The sequence below is a fragment of the Crocodylus porosus genome, unplaced genomic scaffold, assembly GCF_001723895.1.
Source record: "Crocodylus porosus isolate Cpor-Errol unplaced genomic scaffold, CroPor_comp1, whole genome shotgun sequence".
In the NCBI taxonomy this organism is placed as follows: Eukaryota; Metazoa; Chordata; order Crocodylia; family Crocodylidae; genus Crocodylus; species Crocodylus porosus.
The window spans coordinates 22218702-22232229 of record NW_017728951.1 but is presented as its reverse complement, the minus strand read 5'-3'; positions in this window follow the sequence as shown (position 1 = coordinate 22232229).

Genomic DNA, 13528 nt, shown 5'->3' with positions numbered 1-13528 from the left:
GCACCCCCCCCCATTCTCAGGACCCAGATCTCCCAACCCTTCTCACTTGACGCTTGCCTCCAAAGTGCTGGGAGTGCCTGCCAGTTTGCCCGCTTCTGTTCGGTACTAAGCCGTTGCTTCTCCGCTACCTGCTCCATTCTGTGTGTGGTGCAGCCCACCTTAGACCAACAGCAGACAAGGCATCTTCCACTCGGTGTGTTGCTAGCTGAACAAACAGTGTAAGTGGTGCCTGTGCATTACAGTATTGCACCAGACTTAATATGAGACTTCAGGTAGTGACACTGATATCATAAATGAATTGAACAAGAAGAGCCCAGTCTCTGAAGAGAGCACTTATTGAGCATAACAATTTGCAATTTCAAGCATAAGACAAAGGAACAACAGAAAAAAACTCCGTCTAAGCTAAAACCCACCCCAGGAAGGCACACTGGGTGTGTCTACATGTGTAGTTACACATGCCTAAACTTAATGCTCCTTTGTTTAAGGCATGTTAAGGTGATCAGGGTATATGTCTACACATGATGCACTAATGCGCATTAAGGTGTGTTACAGTTAGGCTGGCAGAGCTACATTGCATTAGCACATGTGATGCTGCACTAACACGCATTGAGGTGGTGTATGTCCATTGACGCACACCGGATTAATGCACAATAAGCATCTACACATGGGCTAATGCAATTTAGCCAGGTCAGCTTAAATTTGGTACTTGCTTTAAGCAGGTATTGAATTTAGGCAGGATTAGCCTAAAATCACCATTTGTAAGGTGCACTACAAGTGCGTATGTGTGGACACACACCCTTAATGTGCCTTAAATGGCAATTTTATGACAATCCTGCTTAAAAGGGCCACGTATAGACAAGCCCACTGGCAACACACACACCTTAGCCTAACTTAAATTGCAACCTAATAAGCCAAAATGACAACCTCAAGCTTTGCAGAATGTCTCATTGTCTCATTGAAGGAGAGTCTTTCTGGGATATCTGCAGGTCTTAGGTTGTGAGGAGGAGATCCTACAGGCCTTATCTTTACCTGGGTTTTCATTGGTGATGTGCACCTTCTTCTCCTTGGGTGCCTTGACCGTAGCATGCTTTTCATGTCCATCACTTATCATGTACCCTTCCCAACTCTCACGCATTCAGCATCTCGGTCTCTCCTCAGGTATTCCAGTTTCTTTCCCCTTACAGGTTCTGCTTTGAAATTAGAAAGCAGGGAGCTACATTTATGTGTCACACCAGACTTCAGGTGTGTCACGTGGCTCCCAAATCAGTTAAAGTGCCCACATACATAATGACAGTGCCAGGTCTTTGCCAACAAGTATATTTCCACTTCATCCTACATAAAGTGTTCAAATGATACTCATGTGAAGGGCAAACTTTGCATTGTTCCTACCAGCCTGCACGGGTTGTGACTGTGAGTCAGTGCAATGCAGCTGCTACTACTGGACGATGAAAATCCTAGCTATGGTTGTTGTGCCATTGTGGGAATCAAATAACCTCATCTTGGCATGCAAACCTCGAGGGCGGGTAGTGAATGGAGCACTACACTGGAACTTGGGAGACTTGGGTGCAGTTTCCAGCTGTGCCTTTGGTCTTTTGGGTGAGCTTGGGCCAATCTCTTCTCTTCTCTGTGCCTCGGCTTTCCCTTTTGTACAACGGGGACAATGCCCTGGTGTGATCACTTTGGTTGAACAGTGCTGTGTAAGAGACAAGTCTGAGAGGTGTGCAGTTCAGCTCGGTGGTCTCTGGGAACGCTTCCAGCTGCTGCTGCTAATGTCACATAAGCTGTGTGTGAAGCCAATGTGCACGTGTTCAGGACAGGCTAGATTTCATGTGCCCGCAAAGCAGGGTGAAGGGTTGTGTCGGGGAATGTCTTTTATTCTTGCATCCATTCAGCCCAGCGTTTTGAGGATGAGACAAAGAAGAATTTAGGAAGTCTTGAAGCCAGGATTGTACTGAGGAAGGTCCCCTCTGGCGTCATAGTCATTCTGCAGGTCATTTGGGCAACTTGCTCTCAGTGCTAGAATACGTTTCTATGATGGCCAACATGCCTGTGCTCTTGCGTGGTCTTCAGTAAATACAGACTGGTCCAGTGTGGAAATTTTGGTGGAAGAGGTCCCCATGCCATAGTTAATGTGGAATGGAGGGAGCCCTTTTATTATATAGAAGCTCAAATGTATGCTTTTCATTCCTGTGTCTCCAAGGGCTGTACTAAGGAAAGCAAAATCATCATCACCCTTTAGGTGGGGGAAACTGAGGCATGGGGAAAGACATTAATTTCCCAGCATCACCCAGCAAGGCACCAGCAGAGCTGAGAGCTGGGTCTACGTTGCTGAAGTCTCAGCCCGTTGCTCTACCCACCAGGCAACACTCGCTCAACCCCTGAGCTGCAGGCCCTCCCTCCCCCACGACCTGAGTTAAACTGCCAAGGAGGGTAGGCTCTTCACACAGCCCGACCCACACGCCCTATCCCATGGGCACTCTGCCCACCTCTCCCTCCTCATCCAGCAGGTTTTGGAGCAGACGTGTGCAATGACTGACTCTCGCTGTTGTGTAAACTTCACTTCTGCCTCTCTTGCGCTTCCCAGGTGCTCTCCATGGAAGCTGGATGCTCCTCTGCCTGTGGCTAATTAAGTGAGTCCAGTGAATCTAGACCTGTTGTCAAGACATTTTGCTAATTAGTTAAGCTTGCTCCTATGCTTTGCTGCCATGTGGAAGGCGCAGCAAGCTGCCTGCCCTTTGCAGAACCTTCTCATCATGCTTAAAGCTTGTTGGATGCCGCATGGCTGTTTTTTTCCCACTAAACAGTCATCAATTTACAAACAAACAGCTCTTTTGCCTTAGCTGCTCCCATAGTAACTGTCTTCCAACATCTATACCACATGCTGTTATGTGAAAAGGAATTGTTCTTCCTGAAGCTTTTTTTCTCCTCCTTTTCAACAGATCCTAAGCTTAACTGAACTTTCAGCAGCTATACTTTTTTTCTTTTTAATTACCCAACCTTTTATACCTATGTTGTCTTTTTTCTCCAGGCTTGACTCTGTATCCATTGCAGTCAAATAGAAGTCACCCAATGATCCTTGGTGCCAATTGGTTTGCAGCCTCTATCACAAAAATGTGTTTTATTCCATGACTCACTACTCTGGGGGATGGATCTAGCTTGTATGGGTGACACCTCATACAATGATAGTCTAAGTTGTGATGATATAAAATATCCAACTTAATCCAAACATTTTAAAGCTTAGGCTTTTTAATTGAACATTTCTATATTTTTTCCAAATTTTATAAAAGTTGTAAAATATTTTCTTTTCCAGTTTTAAGGTAGGATGGGAGGAAAATGGGAAAAATACACACTTCTTCATGGGGGAGGTGGTTTCTACTTTTCCTCTCTTTTTTGTCTTCTCTGCACTTTTTATGAAGGATAATAGCAGGGGTCTGAGATTTGTCATTTTTTGCGTTTAATAATATTTCCTTTTTGAAAGCTGAGAATTAAAAATATCAGTGGTTTTGAAGAATGTCTTTCTCTTCTCCCCTGTACTTTTTGACCAGCTCTAGAAAATATGCACTTGGCCACCTTGATTAGCAGAAACCCATGCCTGCCTTTATTAGGTGGTCCTGATGCAGTAGCAATACTTACAGTAGCCAAACTCCATAGATCCACCTTGCTCATTCAGGGTTAGCTATATTTTCTAATGTATCATTTGGGAAGGCCTCCCCCCACCCCCACCCTTGCAATCGAGATTTAAATGACACTAGGTTTTCACCACTTACACAATTCCGTATCTAATAAACACCGCTGTTGGGAAATACTCTTTTATATTCACACTACATTTTCCCGTGCTAAATTTTATCCAAACATTTCTAGTCTGGAAAATTTAGGCAACAACATGCATTTTTGTCCCATTTCTACCCAGTCGCCTGGTGTCAATTTTAGAATCCAATCAGAAATTCCAGTTCTTGGCATTGATCCGTGTTTTGTCTTTGCATGGCTAAAACCATCTTTGATCTACCCATTTTACCTTCCATTTTTCAAAGCAGAATATAGTTCACTGCAAATCTTCAGAATCCTTCCAAATGACATGGTCATTGATATTAAGCAAATTATTGCATCTCCGACTTCATAAGAGCCATGACCTCTTACCAGCAGAAGGGAATCTGCTGTCTTCCTTTGAAATGACTACCCACCCTACTGAGCTAGAGCTCAAACACCACCTTCTTGCTGTCAATCCCTTTTAGCAAGAACACAAGCAAAATCCCATCTCCTACAGGACCTGGCAGCAAGCTCCCTCTCGCTGCTCTGTATAATGAATGGCTTTATGTTTACTACCACTGTTTTCTTGCCAGTTGTTTCCAAACAGACTCCCTTTCCATTCATGCAGATGATACTCAACTGTAGCGGCTCAGCTGACGTTCGTAATAGCTCTCATGTTGTCAGCTCTGCCTGAGGTCTTAGCGACTCCATAGGAGGTCCAAGAACTTGTGCCCACAGCATCTTCTTCTGATTGCTTATTTGTACTAGATCTGCAAAAAAGGCATTGCCCAGACTGTTGAGGTGTGAACTTGCTTTGTGAATCCATTCGAATTTGCCTTTCTCACTTCACATAGCAGTGGGTGTCTTGAGCCCATCTGAGTACTTAAAGATTGATAAGAAGACTGCCTTTCCTGTGTATAATTTTTTGTCGTTGATGGCTCCCTGTTTGCTCATGATTTATATCAAAACATGCCAAACGCTTTATTTGTTTAAGTGGATGGCTCCCTGTAGTCTCTGTGTCTTTTTGCCAACAAAGACACCAAAGCAAGAAGAATTGAAGAATATAATGAAGATTAACTGTCTTTTTTAGGTACAAGTATGAAAAATGAATGGCATATTTTTTTTAATTGCTATTATAGAAACTTCCAATCCTGAAAATGCATTCCCACTTCCAGCCATATGGCTATGAATATTCAAAAGAATTTTAAAAAGCAATGGCTTAATGTTATTTACTCTGTTTATTTCTAGGAATTGGAATATGCACTAAGCAAGCAGAGGAGACTTGTCAGTTTTCAATACAGACATCACTCATCTGAGAAACTTGGCAAATTCACCTTGGGGCTCTTTAAAATTAGAAAGGAGGGAAAGAAAGAAAGACTTTGACTTTTAAGAGGCATTTATTGCAGGAAGGGTGACAAATGGTGGGCAGTAGAAATTATGTAGTTTGGTCCAAGGATCTGGGCCTTGAGGACAAGGCCTGGGCTCACGGCCTGCAAGGTTTTTAGACAAAAAACCCCACCAAGAACAAAAGGAGTGTTTACATATATATAGTTCTTGCCAGTGGGGACACCCACGGGGGCCTCAGGACATCAGGGGTTGGCCCACCTGGACAAAGTCCAAGGTCTCAGCTCGCTGGGTGCGTCTCTGCACCTTGAGGAGCTGGTGGCAGCACAGGGTAAGGAGCAGGCATCCCACCTCGACTCGGCACAGTGCCCTGTCCATGGCCCAGTGTTTCTCAAAGTGGACACCGTCTGCTGGAGGACTGCACGCTCGAATTCAAGAGAGAGGTGGGCCCGCACCAGCAGGCAGAAAAGCTGCAGGGCATCGTGCATCCTGGTCCCGGTGAGCTGGTTTTGACGGCTCTTCAGGGTGGCCATCTTGGCCTGCCCACCAGGAAGTTGGCCAGGCTGTCTGTGGCCCGCTCAGCTGCCCGGTATAGGATGGAGTAGATGTAGGTTTCCTCTGAGAAGTCCTGGCCCAGTGTCTGCAGCAGCGCCCGGAGGGCGGCAAAGAGCAGCTGCAGCTGGGGGCAGTCGAGGGAGGAGTGGGAAATGTCCTCTTCCAGCACCCCTGGGCAGAAGGGGCAGGCCACCCAGGCCACCAGGTCCAGGTGGCGCACAAAGGTGCCACGGGCCAGGATGCTGTGCACCAATCTCCACTGGAGGTCGCCGGTCTCTTGGTGGTGGGCGTCTTGTACCAGCGCCACGTTGATGTCCCAGGCCACGCCAGGTGCCGCTGCTATGTGGCGTCGGGGCGGCTGGCCAGCACCTGGGCATGCCAGGTGCACACCACCCACGTGTGGAGTCCCTTCCGGGGCAGCGTGCCAAAGGGGCAGCCCATATTGCTGCTGGGGGGCACAGGGAGCCTGAGCAGTGTGTTGGGCCAGTCAGCCAGCTCACGGGCCACTGCTGGGATGACCGGCAGTGGTGGGAAGCAGCACCTGTGGCATCTGCGGTGGGGAGGGCCGAGTGAGCCTGGGAGTAGCCTTTTAGGGCTGTCACTGCTTCTGTTGTGAGGGCGGCCCTAACAGCACGCAGAAGCTGGCCCGCGGTGTGGATGGAGCACAGTGCCATCCAGGCAGCCAGGGCTTCGGGTGACAGCCAGCCTGACTAAGCAGGGTCCAGGAGGTGCCCCACGCGGGTGGTGTGCGCCTCGATGAGAGCAGCCAAGAGGCTAGCAGAGGCCAGACTCGGCACAACATGCTGCAGGGCCGGGTTGTGGACCAGGGGCTCCTGAAGCACCTGCGGAAAATGCCGGCGCCTGGCTTGGGGACAGAGATGGAAGGCAGCCCTTGGCTTGCAGGTGGTAGGCAGCCACCCTGCTGGCCAGGTTGATCAGGCCCTGGCCCCCCTCGGTGCTGGGCAAGTAAAGGGCAGCTCGTGGGAGCCAGTGGTGTCTGTCCCAGAGGAGGCCCGCTAGGAGCCGCTGCAGTCTTTCGAGTAGCTCTGGTGGATGGTCCAGCATGGCGCAGTGGTGCCACAGAGTTGCCACCGCCAGGTTGTTGGTGACGAGGGCCTGGCCATGGTAGGAGAGGGCAGGCAAGCACCAGCGCTGCAGGCGGGTCACCACTCCCTCCGCCAGGTCCTCCCAGTTGTGGGCTGCAAAAGCCGGCAGTCCCAGGAACACTCCCAGGGCTTTTGAGACCTTCCTGGTGTCAGGCAAAGCCCCCCGGCAGGTCCAGAGGTGGCTCGCTGGTCCACGTCCTAGCAGGAGCGTGTTGCTCTTGCCCCAGTTGAAGTGGGCTGATGCAGCGAGCTCATAGGTGTGTTGGCAGTCCACCAGGGCCTGTACATCCTCCTGGCTGCCCAGGAAGACTGTCACGTCATCCGCGTATGCCGTCAGCCAGATCGGGGGGCTGGTGGTCGGGCCCAGTGCCGGTGGCAGGGCTAAGCCAGTCAAGCAACATCACAGAATGGGCAGCGCATACAGCATGCCCGAGGGGGGGCAGCCCTGGCGTATGCTGCGACGCACCGGGAATGGTTGGCACAGCACGCCGTTCACCTTGAGCAGGCTGGAGGCGTTGTGGTACAGGACCCAGAGGGCTGCGATGACGAGGCCCGAAGCCAAAAGCCTCGAGGGTGCCGAGCAGGTCACGCAGCAGAAACAGGTTGTCCTGGATGGCCCTGCCTGGGACACAGTAGCTCTGCTCTGGCCCAGTGATGGAGGCCATGACAGTGTGGAGATAGTTCGCCAGCGCCTTTGCCAGGATCTTAGAGTCAGCGCGCAGAAGGGAGATGGGTCGCCAGGTCTTAAGGCAGCCCAGGTCCCCCTTCTTGGGCAGCAAGGTGAGCACTGCCTGGTGGCAGCTGGCCAACAAGATCCCTTCAGTGAGGGTCTCGCAGAAAACATGGAGGAGGCTGGGCCCAAGGAGAGGCCAGAAGGCTTTGTAAAATCCCACGAGCAGTCCATCCAGGCCCGGGGCCCTGCAAGGCCCCCCACAGCAGCCTCAAGTTCTGCCGGGGAGATTCGTGCTCCAGGGACTCAACCTGCGACGCGCCGAGGCACAGCAGGTCCTTATGGAGCTGCCAGGCGGCTCCGGACAACCGGGGTCAGCCGCAAACAAGTCCCGATAGAAGGCAACGGCATGCCCCCGCACTTCGCCCGGGTCTGTGAGCAGCCATCCCTCTGGGGTCTGGAGATGGTCCAGCGTCTTTGCTGCGGCCTACTCGCTCTCCAAGCCGAAGAAAAAGCCGGTCGGGGCACCGGCCTCTGCCAGCTCCGGGCAGCAGGCACGAACCCACGCGCTGCGGGCCGCACCCTCTGCCAGCTCCCGCAGGAGCCAGCGAGCCTGACTAACTTTGAGACCTGGGGAAACTCTCTCATCCATGCACTTCTAGGAACCAAATATATAGTCCTGACACCAAGCAATCAATAAATAAAAAATCACAAATCAGGTACCCAAACCTCCCTGAAATAGTTGAAAATCTTTAAAATACATTGAAGATGCTTGCTAGTCATCTTCTGATTTTGGAACGTGTGTTTCACTTTCCAAGCTCTCTGCCATAACCTGAAGGCCAAACCCCTATCTGAAGAAGTAGAGAATTTAATTTTCTTACAGGACTCCAGGAGATTTGGTATGTAGAAAAGCACTAAGTCCTACAGTTAAATTGTAAGACTTGGCAAGAACTGGCAAGGCTATAAATTCATTTTTATCATTTAAGTCTAGAGAACTTGATGAAAGTTGTGTTCAGATTTGAATTTAATCTACTGCACCCAAGCTAAATTGCAGTAGCCTCTCTCTAAATGTGGCTTAGGGATGACTGTCATCATGGTAGTAATATTCAGCCTAATGATGATTCAGGTGCATCATGAATGCCTTACTAAGCCCTTCCTTCATATATTTTCTCCCTTTTTGGGATGAGGGTTGCAGTCTTCAGATGTGATAAATGCAGATTTAGGGATCATAGAAAACCTAAGCTTTGTGAAAGACAATGAAGTTCTTCATAACAGAGAGAGCAATCAGGGTGCCCCACTTTTTCCAGAGATCTTCTGTGTATTGTGCATGTTTTTCTATTCTTAATTCAGTAACATATTACTCAACAAGAAATGCTTTGACTGCCATGGGTGTGCTCAAGATGTAAGGTCCTACAAGTGGAAACAAGGAGCGCATTTGGAGGTGGTTATTGCATGATTTTCCAGGGCCTTGCGTAGTAGGGAAACCTGGATTCCAAGCTGGCACTTGTTAGGTACTTTGGCAGTGCAAATAATAATTAATCACAACAATGATATACTTTCCACTAAACGGGGAGTGTCTACATGTTCATTAATGCATGGTGCCTACTGCACATTAAACTTAGTACTTGCAAAAGGAAGTAGGCTGCCCTACTGCACTTTAGCATGCTTTTCTCATGACAGTTCATGTGCAGCAGACTCATACTAGTGTGGCTTGGGCCATGCTACTGTAATGCACAGTCAATCTACTACACATTAAGCATCTCATGTAGACATGCCCGGTGACCGTGTCTACATGAGCAGTAGACTGTGCAGTAGTTACTGCACTGTCATTTGGTACGTGCAGAAGCAAGTACTGCGCAGTACTCTTGCCGCATAGTTTTTTGTTTCTTTTCAGATACTACTGCACCGTAGCAACAAGCCACTGCACAGTAGCTCATTGCTACTGTGCAATAGTGTCACGTCATGTTTAATGCCCACCAATGCTACTCTGCAGTAGCAATGAGCTGCTGCACGTTAGCATTTGTGTAGGCGCACCCAGTATATAGTACTTTGAGAAATCTGTTTAATGCTTAAATCAGCCTCTGTTGCACCTCACTATCTCAGTACATTTCCAAAGCAAAGTCAGAGAAGAAAGGGGTGAATTAGATTAAATGATATCCAAACTTTGAATGTGGGGAAACAAAAACGACAGAACCGTCCTAGTAGATCAGATCAGCAGCTGATCTTGTACAACGTCCTGTCTCTAACACTGGCTAGTAGGGAAAAAAAGGAAACCCCTAACCTAGCTGGATACCAGTATTGGAGTTATGCATGACAGAGGAAGGCCAAATGGTTTTTGCACTAATTTAAGACTAGAAGCACCAATTCAGGTCCTCAAAAGTCTTTGTTACACACTTTATGCATAATATTGAGCACATCATTAAGGAAAACTTAAAAAGGAAAGGTGCTGAGCACATAAAGCCCAACATGCTGAAGTCCATTCTTAGGTCTCACCCTTAAACTCTCTGTTCTTCTTTTTCACCACCCGTAAATGAGGATAATAGCACTTCTCTACATCGCAAAGCTCTACTATCCATTAGAGACTAAAGTGCCTTGGTGATGGGAATTGCATAAGCACCTAGAATAGAGACATCATCAGTTTGCATTCCCACAGCTGACCTGCACGTTGAGTAACAAACACCTGTGCTATCTTGTCCTGCGCTGTTTTAGTAGATTAGGTGACCTTGATGCTATTTTATGAATTACTGACAGCACACAGGGCAAAAGAGGATTTTTTTTATACAAGTCTTCTACTGTTCTCCCTCTTCCTTTGTGCCGCCTTTGTTGCTGGGATCAGTAAATTGATTCTAAAGGCGCCTCCTGGAATCCAAACCTCAAGGAAGACAAGGTGATCAAATGGTGCAGATGGGAACTGCACAGCCTCTTCAATAAGACAGCACAGTATGGCAAAACTGGGGTTTTGAGAGGACTACTTTTCACAGTGCCACAGGACACTGCTCTAAAAGTAGCAATCAGCTAAGACTCCTTTTTTTTGTGATAGTACTTTCAACTCTACTCATTGAAAAGTTTAGATCTAAACGCCACTTTAATGAATATTTCCTTTTGCCATATACTTGCAGGATATTCATTTTGTAAAAGTTCTCTCTAGGAAGTAGGGAATGAATAGGCTAAAGACTCTTTTCTGCCCCAAAAGCAGACTCAGTCTCTAATACTGACATTACAAGGCATTGTTGCAGGAGGAAAAACTTCATAAGAGGAGTGAAAGGTCGGGGTTACTTGGTGGTAGAGAAGAGAGTGCAGCAGCAAGATTCTGCTGTGCGACTAATTCACCCCAAACAACATGTGCATTGTAATTGTATTTAGCCCCAAGAGCAGGTGGAGGAGGAAGGTTGCCCTAAAGGAGCAGGTTTGTACTTTCAAGCACATTTTTCCAGGATTCGTATCCTTACTTGTAGAAACTCCTTGGGCAATTTCCTGGCTCCAGTAAAATCACTGGGAGTTTTGCCAGTTACTTTAATAGGGTTAAGGTTTCACCTTCTTCATCATATTCAACCTAATACACAGTAATTGCTGTTAGGGATGAATTTAGGCCCGGGCTTTTATACACAAAGAAAGTGATTCTCAACCAGGGTGCCATGAGATCGTTTTAAGGGTGCTATGGTGTGCCATACAATAAGAGCACTATTAGGCATGCAAACACCTACACTTGATTCACAAGATAAACCAAGAGATGTCAAATCTATAGTGTCAAAGCCAAGTTCTTTGTAACAGAAGAATTGTTTCATTTACTTTTTCTGGAGTCAAAACACAAGTGAAAGCTAAAAGCTGGCATTTTCCTAGTGCCTGGAGTCTAAAAAGTTTGAGACCCATTGCACAAACATTCCCATGATGGGGACAGCACTGTGTTAAAACCATTATAAAAATCCATGGACTTTATATGAAGATCACATCAATAATCATGTTTGGAAATGCTTTGGAAGTCCGATTTGATTTTTTTCATTATTAATGCTGCAGGTTTATATAGCCACACTTCCCACCAGCTTGGCCAATGAAAATCAATCCACTTTCACATTTGCTTATGGCCCGTTCCCAGTAAATGTCACATTCTGGCTTTTCTGCTTTTAGCCACACATTTGGACTGCAGTTGCTACATGGGGAATATTTTAAATCCAATCATAAAGGACTAGATCAACTCAGCTGTTAGCAGGCTGGGCTGAGGAGCACGTCACAATGAAGGTGACCTTTATACCCCCTTGATACTCCCCACATTGAGTGATCTGGGTGGAGCTGTCTCCTCCCACTGACTTGAATATCTGGCTGGGTGGTCAGGTGGGAAGCACCCATTGCATGGAAAGGGGAAAAAGCTTATTCTTTACTCAAGAAAAAAAAACTGGGAAAAAGGGAGGAACTGGCAGCTTGAATCAAAGCTCATTCCCTAATCATCTTCTGGGTGGACAGAGTGACATGACTACCTTCTGCAGTGCACATTTTTAATCTGTAGTCCTGGTTGTTACTTTAATGAGGAATTGGATATCTATTACACTGGCACAATGCTAAATCTCTATTGCAATACCAAATCTCTATGGGGCAGTTAAAGAAAAAGAAAAAGATGGTGAGAGAGAAAAACGCATTGAGATGAACCCAGGATTCGGGGGATGGTGCGGGACACAACCTTATCTTCCAGCAGTTTCCCCAAGGGCTTTTCTTTATGAATCCAAGCAGCTCTCTGCTATTGTTAGCAGCCCCTGGGGTCATACCAGTGGAGGCTTCTCTGCCTGGAAGCTGCTGCTCTTATTCAAGAGCTTTCACAGGAAATATGGAAATTTTTAAAATTTGCGCAATTTTGTTATCACCAATTTTTTCAAAGAGAGAGTCTTTTCCCCTCCCTTTTAGCGTCTCTGGGGGTTAGCCTGCTCCAGGAGCTAACACTTTCTTACCAATGATGCTTTTAGTGATCAGAGCTTTCAGTTTTGCCATTGAATATGCAAGGTTTATAATAACCAGGCACTTAAAAAACCCAAATGATAGTGATTGTCTTACCCTGACCAGGTATTGCATCATTTTTCTTTTACTTAACTTTTTACTCAAGGAAGCATAACTGGGTGGCAGCTTGTCTTGTCTTAGAAAATGAATAGCTGCATGTATGGAGTGTTTATACTGAAACCTGCAATATGCACTGATAAAATATTTATTGGTCCCTTCTTCCTTTTGCTGCACATATAATTCCCATTAACATTAACTGATGTCAGTCCCCTCTGAGATTAATAGACTTTTTCTTTTCCACTGAACTTTAGAGGAACTTTTTTTTTTTAATGAGACGGATGCATTTGCTGGGTGTGTGTGATAGGTAAGGCGGTGTAACGGGGGTGGCATTTGTCATCTTGTTCTCAGCGGGGTATTTCTGAATGTTTCATAAAAATGCTGCAAAAATGACACTCCCCTCTCTCCCCAACAGGGTAAAGGGATCGAGAGAACCCAGGAGGGGTCCTTGAGCCCAGCTTAGAGAAAGGTGTACGGTCCCTTGCAAAGGAAGCAGGAGATATTACGTAAGTGCCAGACTTAATCTTGGATAAATAATGCTGGGATCAGATGTGGCTTTTCCAGGACCCCCGTGTAGCTCTGCTGCCCTAAAGGCAGGATGAGGCCACCCTCTGGAGCCTAGTTCCCACCTCACTTCACCAGCTAAAGAAAGCACTTGTGTATGGTGCATATTATTTCCCCGTGCACCCTAGCATAGCTTCTCTTACCGAATGGGATGGATACAATATGGCCTACACCTGACACGGCCTGCCCATTTAACATTTTTCCATGGAGGAAGTGGAGTAGCGAGACAGTGAAGACCTCTTTCCCTATTATCTGACTCGCCTTCTGGCTCCTTTCCTTTTTTGTGAGCAATTAAAGAGACTCACCATTGAAGCCATTTTGAAATTTTCTTTCAATTAAAAGTTTGGGTTTTTGTTTTTTTTTTTTTAAATTCAACATCATCTCCAATAAAAAAAAAAAAAAAAAAAACTTTCAACTTTTGGTCTCTGAAATAGGAAGCTATTGAACCTACATTAAAAGTAATGTAGTGTGTTGGTGTTTTGGAAACTTTCATTAAGAAAAA